We start from the raw sequence: 10,848 nt of genomic DNA, 5'->3' as shown, positions 1-10,848 counted from the left end.
AATGTGTGTACAGCTGAGGCAATAAGTTCAACACACCAGATTGTAGCTACATAAATATAACCAGGCCGCTAGTGAAACACAGGCAAATAAGAAATAAATACATCAATCATTAAGTTGATAATGGGACCAGAAATCATGGGTAGAAGGAACAATCATGTCCTGTCTGATTAAGACTTGATTAAGCTGAAAAGAAGGTGAAAACATACAGTGACAGCCTTCAAATGACCTTTCTGCAATGTACAGGCACAGCTTTAAACACTGTCCTTCCTTTCTTTAGCCCAGTAAACAGAGTGAACCACAAGTACCTGTCGCTATACTCTGCATCATATAGACTTCTTAGGGGAGACTTATGCCTGGCTTACATAGCAATTTCAGACCCAAACCTAATGAACTTGCTGCATATCTGTAAATCAAACGGGACTAGAGCTACCCACTCCAGGGACCTGAATATGATCTGTGACGTAAATAAGACATGCTGGAGGGACAGATTTGTCTCCCAGTGACTGCCATGTCTTTGGAATAGGCTACCAATTCATGTCAAGCAGAGTACCTCTATGATACTTTTCAAGAGGAACTTGGATGATTGGATGATACACCATAAATTCTTACTGGGGATAGTGCCCACACCCCTTCTGGACATGGGCAGTCATTGCTAAATGCAATGTTGGGTATTGACTAGCATTTCTATGGTACTACATTGGGATGAAATGGCTAGGCTTGACATGACCTCTGGGTCGATAGCCTAGTAATCTCCTATGATCCTCGGATCCTATAAGTCCATCACACTGGACAGCAAGCTTCCATCATTGGCCAGTACTATGGTCAGTGCTTATATAAGCTTGCATACAAAACAACAATGATATAAAGAGTGTCAGTGGAAGAAAGGCACTGGTATGACCCTGACCTTGAGTAGCATCTTACCCTCACCAAGAATGATGCCACAATATGAAGACAAGATAATCAATTTCAACAATTGGCTTAAGTACTGGTGTTATTCAAAGGGGAGCCAATGCCTGTCAGCTTGGGATGATATGCTCGACAAGCCACGATGCTTCGCTAGGGATGGCTTGCACCTGTCACCCCTGGCCTTTCGGATATTGGCAAAGGCTCTTGCTACCCCCATAGTGCCTTTTTTAGGCAAGGCTCAAAAGACAAACCCACCTCCATAGGTATCACAAGGGATAAGAAACTAAGAGTAATGCTATTCAACGCCAGAAGTCTAAACCTCAAGATGCACGCACTCGAAACTCTCCTTAGCATGGAGAACATCGATATCTGTGCAGTAACAGAAACCTGGTTCAGGGCTCCCGAGAGCACCCCAGCACTACCAGGTTATACCTCATACCATGCTTTTCAGCCCCAAAACTTGGACCGAACCACAAAAGGAGGGGGAGTATCGATATTCATCAAAGATACCCACACCTCCAGGTTGGTGGCAAAGCACGAAGCATCAGAGACTATCCATGTGCAACTAACAGTGGGTAAAACTGCCTTCCAGTTTATAGCCTGCTACAGACCACCCTCCCAAACCCAGGAACCCCACTTGGCCTTCCTGAGAACACTGGAAAATATGAAGGTCTCTCCAAACACCATTATATTGGGAGACTTCAACTACCCAAACATAGACTGGGAGCATTACTCTAGCTCCAACACCCTAGCCCAAAGGTTCCTAGAATTTATAAACTCAAATGCTATGGAACAACTTGTTACCACTCCCACAAGAGGAGAAAACATACTGGACCTGATCATCACCAACATGAGGACTCTATGCTCCAGACCAGAAGTGTATCCCTCACTGGTAAGATCAGACCATAAACTAATCTCACTGGATATTCACATCCCAACCCCACCCCCTGCCCAGAAAACCATAGTGAAAAACTTCTCTAAAGCAAATTTCACACTCCTCAAAACCGAGGTGGAATCCTTCAAAGCCCCCAGGCCTGTGGAAAATATGGCCCAGACCTCAGAATCCTTTATAAACGCATTCTATGAACACCTTCAGGAATGCATGGATCATGCGATCCCAAATAAAACCAAGACCCAATCCTCCAAAGGCAGACGTCCTGTCTGGTAGACCCCAACCATAAACAAACTATACAATAAAAGGAGGAAGCTACTAAATGATAGAGCAAAATCCCAAAAAGGGAAGGCATCACTGATCAGTATTAGCAAAAAACTACGGGCACTCATAAAATTGTCTAAGGCCAGCTTCGAGAGAAAAATTGCACAGGACATTAAGGATAATCACAAGGCTTTCTTTAGTTATGTTAGGAACCTGGGTGGTAATTCCCAGATATGCTCAGAATTAGTCCAAAATGACAAAAAATACACTGAACCCACAGACATTGCCAACATCCTAGCTGACAGGTTCAGCGCAAACTTCTCCCCCCCCCTCCCCACCTAAAGGGCAAATATCTATCCCAGCAGAGTGCTGTCCCCCTGACATCTCAGATGCTCAGGTAAGAGCTGCCCTCTCCAAAGCAAAAAACACAGCATCAATGGGACCAGATGGTGTCCCGGGCTGCGTCCTACATGAACTCCAAGAAGAGCTAAATCCAAACATAAAACTACTGTTCAATCTCAGCCTTACTACAGGATATGTGCCCAAAGAGTGGCGTACAGCAACAGTGGTCCCTCTCCATAAAGGTGGTGCCTCAACAGATCCTGGAAACTATCGCCCCATAAGCCTGACTAGCTTGGTCTGCAAAGCTATGGAAAGGATCATCATGGACCTCATAAATAAAGATATTGGGGACCTACAGACACTGGATCCTACCCAGTTCGGCTTTGTTAAGGGCAGATCTTGCCTCTTAAACCTGGTTGATTTCTTTGAAACAGTCACCAAGGCCATTGACGAGGGGAAGGTGGTCCACACAGCCTACCTGGACCTCGAAAAGCCTTCGATACAATACCCCACTCGGGCATTATAGATAAGCTCACCAGCTAAAATATAAACCCCTATGTCACTAGATGGATTGCAAACTGGCTCAAGGACAGAACCCACATGGTTAGAAGTGCTGGAGCCATGTCAGACTCCAAACCAGTTACAAGTGGTGTCCCACAAGGCTCAGTCCTGGGACCTCTCTTGTTCGGTATATATTTCTCGGAGGTACAGGCCAACACGGAAGGACTGTGGCTGACCAAGTTCACAGATGACTGCAAACTGGGCGCCATAATCGACTCTCCAGCCGACACAAGCATCCTCCAAAAGGGCCTCATAGAAACAGACAACTGGTGCCAGAGCCATGGCCTCAAGCTAAATGCCAAAAAGTGTATAGTCATCCCCTTTGGCAAAAACAAAGTGCCCACAAATTACCACATAGGTGGTAATCCATTAAGTACAGAAGAATTAATTAGGGGCCTGGAGACCCAAGTTGATAGCAATCTCTCATTTGACAACCACGTAGCCAAAGTGGTTAGAAAAACATTTTATATAGCCCACCTAATCATGAAGAGATTCACATCTAGATCAGGGGAGGTCATCGTGCCTCTTTACTCATCCCTCATCAGGCCCATAATTGAGTACAATGCCCCTTTTGGGATGTACCTTACCAGACACCTACAGCAACTGGAAAGACCCCAAAAGTACCTCACCAAGAGGATCAAAGGGCTCAAACAGATGCCATATGCTGCCCAGTTAAAGAAACTCCAGCTCTACTCAGTGGCATACTGCCTGTTCAGAGGCGATCTGTGCCTGACGTATAAAGCCATGTCCAACCCGGAATTAATGGACATGCTGCACCTCAGAAAATCCAAATCCCATCGAGCTACGCGCTTGAGAGACTTGAACCTCAGCACTGAAATAAATAGGACATGCTGGAGGGACAGATTCATAACCCAGAGGCTCCCTTCACTCTGGAATAAAATCCCAGTCCAGGAATCTTGATGAGTGGATGGGAGATCATAGGTTTACCCCGGGTATCACTTCTGTGTCACTGTTAGACAGAGGCACAGTATACTAACCTCGAAAAAGGGCATAGCAAAATAAATTTAAAATGGGTGGTGAAAGCCAAACACATTCTGGCTAGGCTTATAAATGCCCTAGGGCAGATAGCCTAGTATGAACCTATGAACTTATGAACCTATGAAACTTTCTGATGGAGATGATTCATGTTTGTTCTATTTATTTATTTTTTTATTTATGGCAGTAAAACCCAAACCAGAATTTTATACAAGAAAATAAGTGTGCAAACAGAAAAAGACCTGCACATCTGCATAATTTTTATTTTCATTCTGCAATTACAGCTTATAAACAGTATATTCATGCAAAATATTGGAAAAGGTAACCTATACTTCCTTGCGGTCCTATGGTTTGAAGACCTAATCATGAACTTAACGTCCCTCTCCTGAAGTCCTCAGTCTCTGATTTCCATTCAAAACCAGTAGTGCAGTGGTTTCTAAATGTGTTCCAGCAGTGATTCCATTCTTATTGAGATTTTATTTTCATGTTTCTCCAATCATGGAGATGATGTCTGTAAATTCTGAGAATGTAGAGGTTCCCCAACACATAGGATGCACACAGAGGGTGCAGATGGGGCTTATACCCCTGCAGAAAATTATTAATTTAAATTATTTTTGTCTTGGAGAGAATTCTTGGGCAGTTTAACTCAGCGAGCTGGGTCCCCACTGAGTTGGGATTTGTGGAATTAAAGCTGCATTGTTTGGGATGCTGAATACAGAAACAATTGTAGTGTTAAACCATCATCTACAGTGCCTACTGTGCAGAGATTTATCACAAAATGAAATTATAAAAAATTTCTGCTTATAATTAATATGAAAATGTGCATAAATACAAGTGAGAAGTGTCAAATTGTTGAATGTAAATAGGATTTCAGAGAATCGCTAGGTTGTGATACAGTGGAGGCTCATTCCTGACAATTTTCTGGTGTTACTGTTTTAGAACAACTCAGGGTAGTGGATAAGTTCTTGTCTGTGTATTTAACAGTTTGCAAATGCCAATAGATCTCCTCAAAGCAAAAAGAAGGCAGAATACTGCTAACAAAGTATTCTTAAGCTGCAAACATATATTTCAGTGAAATAATACTGCGTATTATCTTTTATAGCAAGTGGTCCAAAGCAGTAGTCATTTTTTCTTGACATTGCCTGTAGCTGATGTTCTTCGTGTTTCACTATTGCAGTTATTACATTTGGGTTATCTGCTTGCAGTAGCCCTCAGTCGGCCTGATTAACAAAGTCTTGGGTCCTACATCGGTTGCTGTCTCTTCTTCCATGACATCAGTTCGTCAGGGGTATAAAACATGCAGCCAACGTCATTGCATCAGTCTTTCTTGCCATGCAGTGCCCGAAGCACAAGCAGTTCGCAAGTGCCAGTCGGCCGACTCCTGAAATTTTCGTTTTCAAGTTTCATAACTGAAGTCTTCAACTAAAAGCTAAGTACCCCATTGGGGAAACTTTTTCTTGCTGTAAACCGATGTCAGTAAAAGTAAATAATTGCATTTCTTGTGGAAAGCAAATACCTCATAAAGATTTTCATTCATACTGTATTTCTTGCCTAGGCCCTGACCACGACGTACCTCGCTGTTGGTTTTGTGCCTTATTTAAACCACGAACTATCTGTCATCGTTATATTTCATCTTCTAAATTTTTTGGTGCTCAGTTCAATTATCCTGATATGTCTTCAGTAAGCCATCCGACTCCCGACATTCCGAAAAAACGCAAAGATAAAGACAGAGACATGCCGCCCAGTTCGCCAGTACTCAGTGAGGTGCTTTCGCAGCCCCTGATACCCGTTACTTCAGATTCACAGGCCTCTACTGAGACCCATTCAAAGTCCGATATGCCATGAGATGCTTCAACTGTGGAACCTGCGGATGTTTCTACCTTGGATGGGTTCAGAGCCGTTGTGCAGGCACCGGCATCTGAGGGTATATTCAGGCCTACTGACTTGCATATTAAACTGGTGCCATCTTCTTCTTCAAGGCCTAAAACTCAAACTATGCCTAGAAAACTGACTCCCAGACTGCATGGCCAGGTCTCTATGCCTAAAGAACAAATGATATGAATGACTGAAGACCTTATTACTTTAATCAGGGGAAGCCAACCTTCCCCCTCTAAGAGACCTAGGACTGAGTTTGCTTATGATACGTCTGACCAGGATTCTGAAATTTCTGTTTCCTCTGATGACCAGGATTTACCCTTATCTACCTATGAGGATTCTGATGCTGAGGACTCTATTCCCTCTGCTCCCCCCCCCCCCCCCCAGAGGATTTCTCTTTTGGTAAAACCTTGCATACTCTCAGTGTACTTTTTCGTTGGGAAAGTCAGGATTTCTCTGATTCTAAAAAGAGGCTTAGGGATTTCTTACTTCTGCCCTAGCACAGGCCTTTAACTATACCTCCTGTACTGGACATTGCTGATGATGCCTTTTCGGAATCTAGCATGGCCCCTGACTCTTTACCTCCTGCTTCCAGAAAACCTGATAGATATTACAGAGTTCCTGACTCTCACAAGTTCCTTTTCAAATATCCTACTGTGGATCCTGAAACCATTTCACAGGGACCCAAGGACATTAAAGCTACTACTGCCAAAAATCTTACCCCCTCTGATAGAGACTCCAGGGTGCTGGATAGATGGGGTAAGAAGGTATACACTTCTGCAACTTTGGCCATTAGGGCCTTGAATTGCCAGTTTTATATGTTAAAGTATCAGCTGCATATTATTGGATTGCTTAAACAGAAAATTATGATGATTCCTGATTGTGCTGAAAATAAGGATTTACAGGATTTTATACATTCTGCTGAACAAGTTGGTAAACATACATTGCAATGTGATTTTGATTTACTAGAGGCATCTTGCAGGGCTGCGGTAACTGGGTCTGTACTTAGAAGGCATGCTTGGCTTAAGGAGCAATCCTTGCCAGATCATGTTAAAGTGAAATTACTGGATGCTCCCTTAAATCAGGGCCACCTGTTTGGCAACAAGGTAGAAGAAGTTCTTAAGATGGAAGAAAAAGCTAAATCTATGCAGACTGTTAAAGACTTTTTACAAGTACAACCTCCAAGATTTAGTAGGCATTGGTCTTCTAAGAATTGGTCCTTTCCTGCCTCTTCCAGACCTACTCAGTCCAAACCCAGATCCAGCAGAGCACCCAGGCTTCAATCCCAGGGGATGCACAAGACTAAGCAGTGGGGGGCCTCTCCACTTCCAAATCTGAGAGTAATAAAACTCCCCCCTATGGTAAACTGTCTCAATGACTTCTTTTTAAAACTTCCAAGCACTTCTCAACTGACTGCCCCTTTGGGGGAAAAGATTGTACTTCATGCAAAGAACTGGGGACTCATTACCCAGGACAAATGGGTTTAAATATAGTGTCCCAAGGATACAGATTTCACTTCCACACGTTACCAACTCCAATCGGTTGGCTGGATCTACCTCCAAAGCAGTGGGCAGAGGCCCAAAAGCAAGTACTCTCTCTCTCTCTTAAGCATATCGGCTATTCAGTTGGTACCAGAAGAGAAAATGGAACAAGGTTCCTACTCAAGATTTTTCCTTGTACCCAGAAAAGACAATTCATGGTGTCCTATCCTAGACCTGCCTACTCTAAACACCTTTTTGGTGATTCCAAAATTCAAGATGCTGACTTCACCAGCTACTTCCTATGCTAGGCAAGGATGCCTGATTGGCAACACTAGATTTAAAGGAAGCATACCTGCACATCCCCTTCAGGGAATCTTGCAGAAGATACCTACGCTTCAAAGCAGGCTACACATTATCAGTTCTCTGCACTGCCCTTTGGCTTATCTACTGCACCCAGGGTATTCACAAAGTGCCTAGCTCTAGTCATTGTATTTTGCAGGCAAAGAAATATTCAAATATACCAATACCTGGACGATTGTCTAATTCAGGCAGAAAATCAGGACATACTTTTGAATCATCTGGCTTTTTACAGAGGATGCTAACTTGTCTGGGGTACACCATAAATGAAAAGAAATCACACCTGGTACCCTGTCAATAAATTATATTCCTGAGAGCAAACATGAATACAACTTCCGAGATGGCTTTCCTCATGTCAGAGAAGCAAATTCACTTGACAACCTACTTCAAACAAGTGGTCACAAAAACCCTGCTATCTGCAAGGCAAATACTACAAGCCTTGGGGTTCATGGCCTCCTGCAGTCTTCTAATTCCATATGCAAGACTGCATATGAGGAAACTGCAATGCTATCTAAAAAGCCTATGGTGTCAACATTCTCAGGATCTAGAAGCAATGATTCCTATCATTTCTTGTCTATGCCTAGAGTTCCTTCGGTGGGCAGAGGCCTGCCACCAAAACAAGGGACTACCATTCACACTACCCCCTGCCGCCCAAACCCTAACAACAGATGCATCAGATTATGTATGGGGGGGAGCACCTGGCAGGGAAGTGCATTCAGGGCAAATGGAACCCAGTTCAAATGCACCTTCACATCAATCATAAAGAAATGTAAGCTGTACAGAATGCTCTGACAGCCTTCAAGGACCACATTCTTCCAGGACAATTAATGGTAAAGACGGACAACACCACTGTTATGTGGTACATAAACAAGCAGGGGGGTACACATTCTTACCCCCTATGCAGACTAGCCATTGCATTGGTGAACACAGCCTTGATGTACCAAGTATATTTACAAGCTCAATTCCTGCCAGGAAAATTAAATACACCAGCAGATGGACTAAGCAGAACCCTCATGGACCCACACGAGTGGAAACTGGAACCAAGGATTTTCAACATGTTGACAAGCAAATGGGGGAGCCCAGATATAGACCTGTTTGCCTCCCCCCAGAACTATCAATTGGAAAAAATTTGTGCAAGGACTCCCCACAGACAAGCTTGGAAAGTGGATGATCTGTCCTTCAGCTTTCCTCCTCTGCCTCTGCTCTCCAAAGTACTACTAAAGATCAAACAAGACAAACCAAGGATTATTTTGATTGTACCAGCCTGGCCACGCCAACACTGGTACCCCTCCTGCGCAGTGTGTCACTGTTGGCCCCATGGCAACTGCCTCAGACTCCTACCCTGCTTTCTCAGCAGGAGAACCAGATTCTGCACTCTCAGCTTCAAACACTGAACCTAGCAGCCTGCCTAATTACCTAAGCTCTCCTTTACCATCCCTCAGTAAACCAGTGATGGATGTCATTTTAGAGGCAAGGAGGCCTAGTACTAGAAAATCTTATGCTGAAAAATGGAAAAGATTCTGTGCCTGGAATCAATCTCAAGGGATGAGCACAGCAGTGCCCAGTTTACCTCAGATTTTACAATACTTAACTGAGATGCTTCACAAGGGCCTGTCTTTTTCCTCAATAAAAATTCATGCCTCAACCATTTCAGCTCATTATAACACAGAACCTCCCCTCTTCTCTCTTCCACTGCTCAAGCAGTTCCTCAGAGGGGCCAAAAATTTAAGACCACCCAGGAGAGCTCCAACTCCAGCCTGGGACCTTAACTTTGTATTGGAGAAACTCACCTTTCATCCTTTCGTGCCAGCTGCTACTGCAGATTTAAAATTCCTTTCTTGGGAAAAAGCTTCCCTTTTAGCCATCACTTCAGCAATAAGGGTATCTGAATTACAGGCTCTTATGGCAGTGGAGCCTTTCATCATCTTTCATGCGGACAGGGTGTCGCTCAGGACCAATCCCTCTTTCATGCCGAAGGTGGTATCCAGTGTGGCCTTTAATCAGTCCATTCATTTGCCTACCTTCTTTCCTAATCCGCAGAACAAAGGGGAATGGATACTGCACTCCTTAGCTGTGAACAGACAACTTAGATTCTACTTGACAGGTCTAAACCTCAAAGGAAATCTGAACAACCGCTGGTGGCATTTGCTGCAGGGACAGAAGGGAAGGCTATTTCAAAGTGAACTGTCTCCAAATGGATAGGCCATTGCATTCATTTCTGCTATAAGCACCATGGAAAACCTATCCCACAGGGGATCAGATCCCACTCAGCCAGGGCTGCATCTACCTCTACAGCCTTTCTCAGAGGTGTACTTACCAGGGACATCTTAGAAGCTGCTACCTGGAGTTCTGTACATACTATTACCAAGCATTACCATTTGCCAATTTTCTCTAAATCCAGAGCTGGCTTTGCCACTGCAGTTTTGCAGGGCCTTATAGCTGGTCCTAATGCTATCCAAATTCCTCCTCCCATCCTTAGCTTTGGGAATCTACCCAAATGTAATGACTGCAACAGTGAAACACAAAGAACATAGTACAGTTGTGTACGCTTACCATAAATGTAGGTGTTCGAGTTTATTCACTGTTGCAGTCCTGGTTACCCTCCCTCCAGCCCCCTGACTTAGTTTGGCTAGACCTCTTCTCTCCTTTTCAATGCTTAAAAGCTTTTTGGTGTATTTGCTTTTTTGTTTGAACTTTTTTAATTGCTTCCCATTATGGGGGCACCTGACATCTGGGGCAAGAAAAACTGATGTAATGACATCTGCTGCATGTTTTATCCCCCTGATGACCTGACATCATGGAAGAAGGGACAGCAACCGACGCAGGACCAAAGACTTTGTTAATCAGGCCAACTGAGGGCAACCTGCCAGCAGATTACCCAAATGTAATGACTGCAATAGTGAATAAACTCGAACATCTACATTTATGGTAAGTGTACACAACTGTACTTTACTGTTGCAGGTGTTAGTTTTCCCACCTGTTTTACATTGAAGACTGTTATTCAACTCTATTTTTTTTTCTGAAAATTGCATGTTTTTGTTTTCAATATATATTAATTTGTTCTTAAAATTCTTGTTCCCCTCCTTGATTTGTTTGCTTGCATTCATTACCTCGTTTTATTTAGCATACTTTGCTTGGATCAGGATACTCATTTGGACAGAGTACTTGTTACTT

At 43.5% G+C, this 10,848-nt stretch overlaps 1 protein-coding gene across 1 annotated transcript in view; it reads left to right on the top strand.

Moving 5' to 3' along the window:
• Window positions 1-10,848, top strand: part of RET (ret proto-oncogene) — a 314,327-nt gene that overhangs the window by 196,745 nt on the left and 106,734 nt on the right. The window lies entirely within an intron of this gene.

Source organism: Protopterus annectens, chromosome 14.part0, assembly GCF_019279795.1.
Source record: "Protopterus annectens isolate FY-2018-M chromosome 14.part0, PAN1.0, whole genome shotgun sequence".
Taxonomy (NCBI): Eukaryota; Metazoa; Chordata; order Ceratodontiformes; family Protopteridae; genus Protopterus; species Protopterus annectens.
Note: the sequence above shows the minus strand (reverse complement) of the source record. Positions and strands in the feature narration are given on the sequence as shown.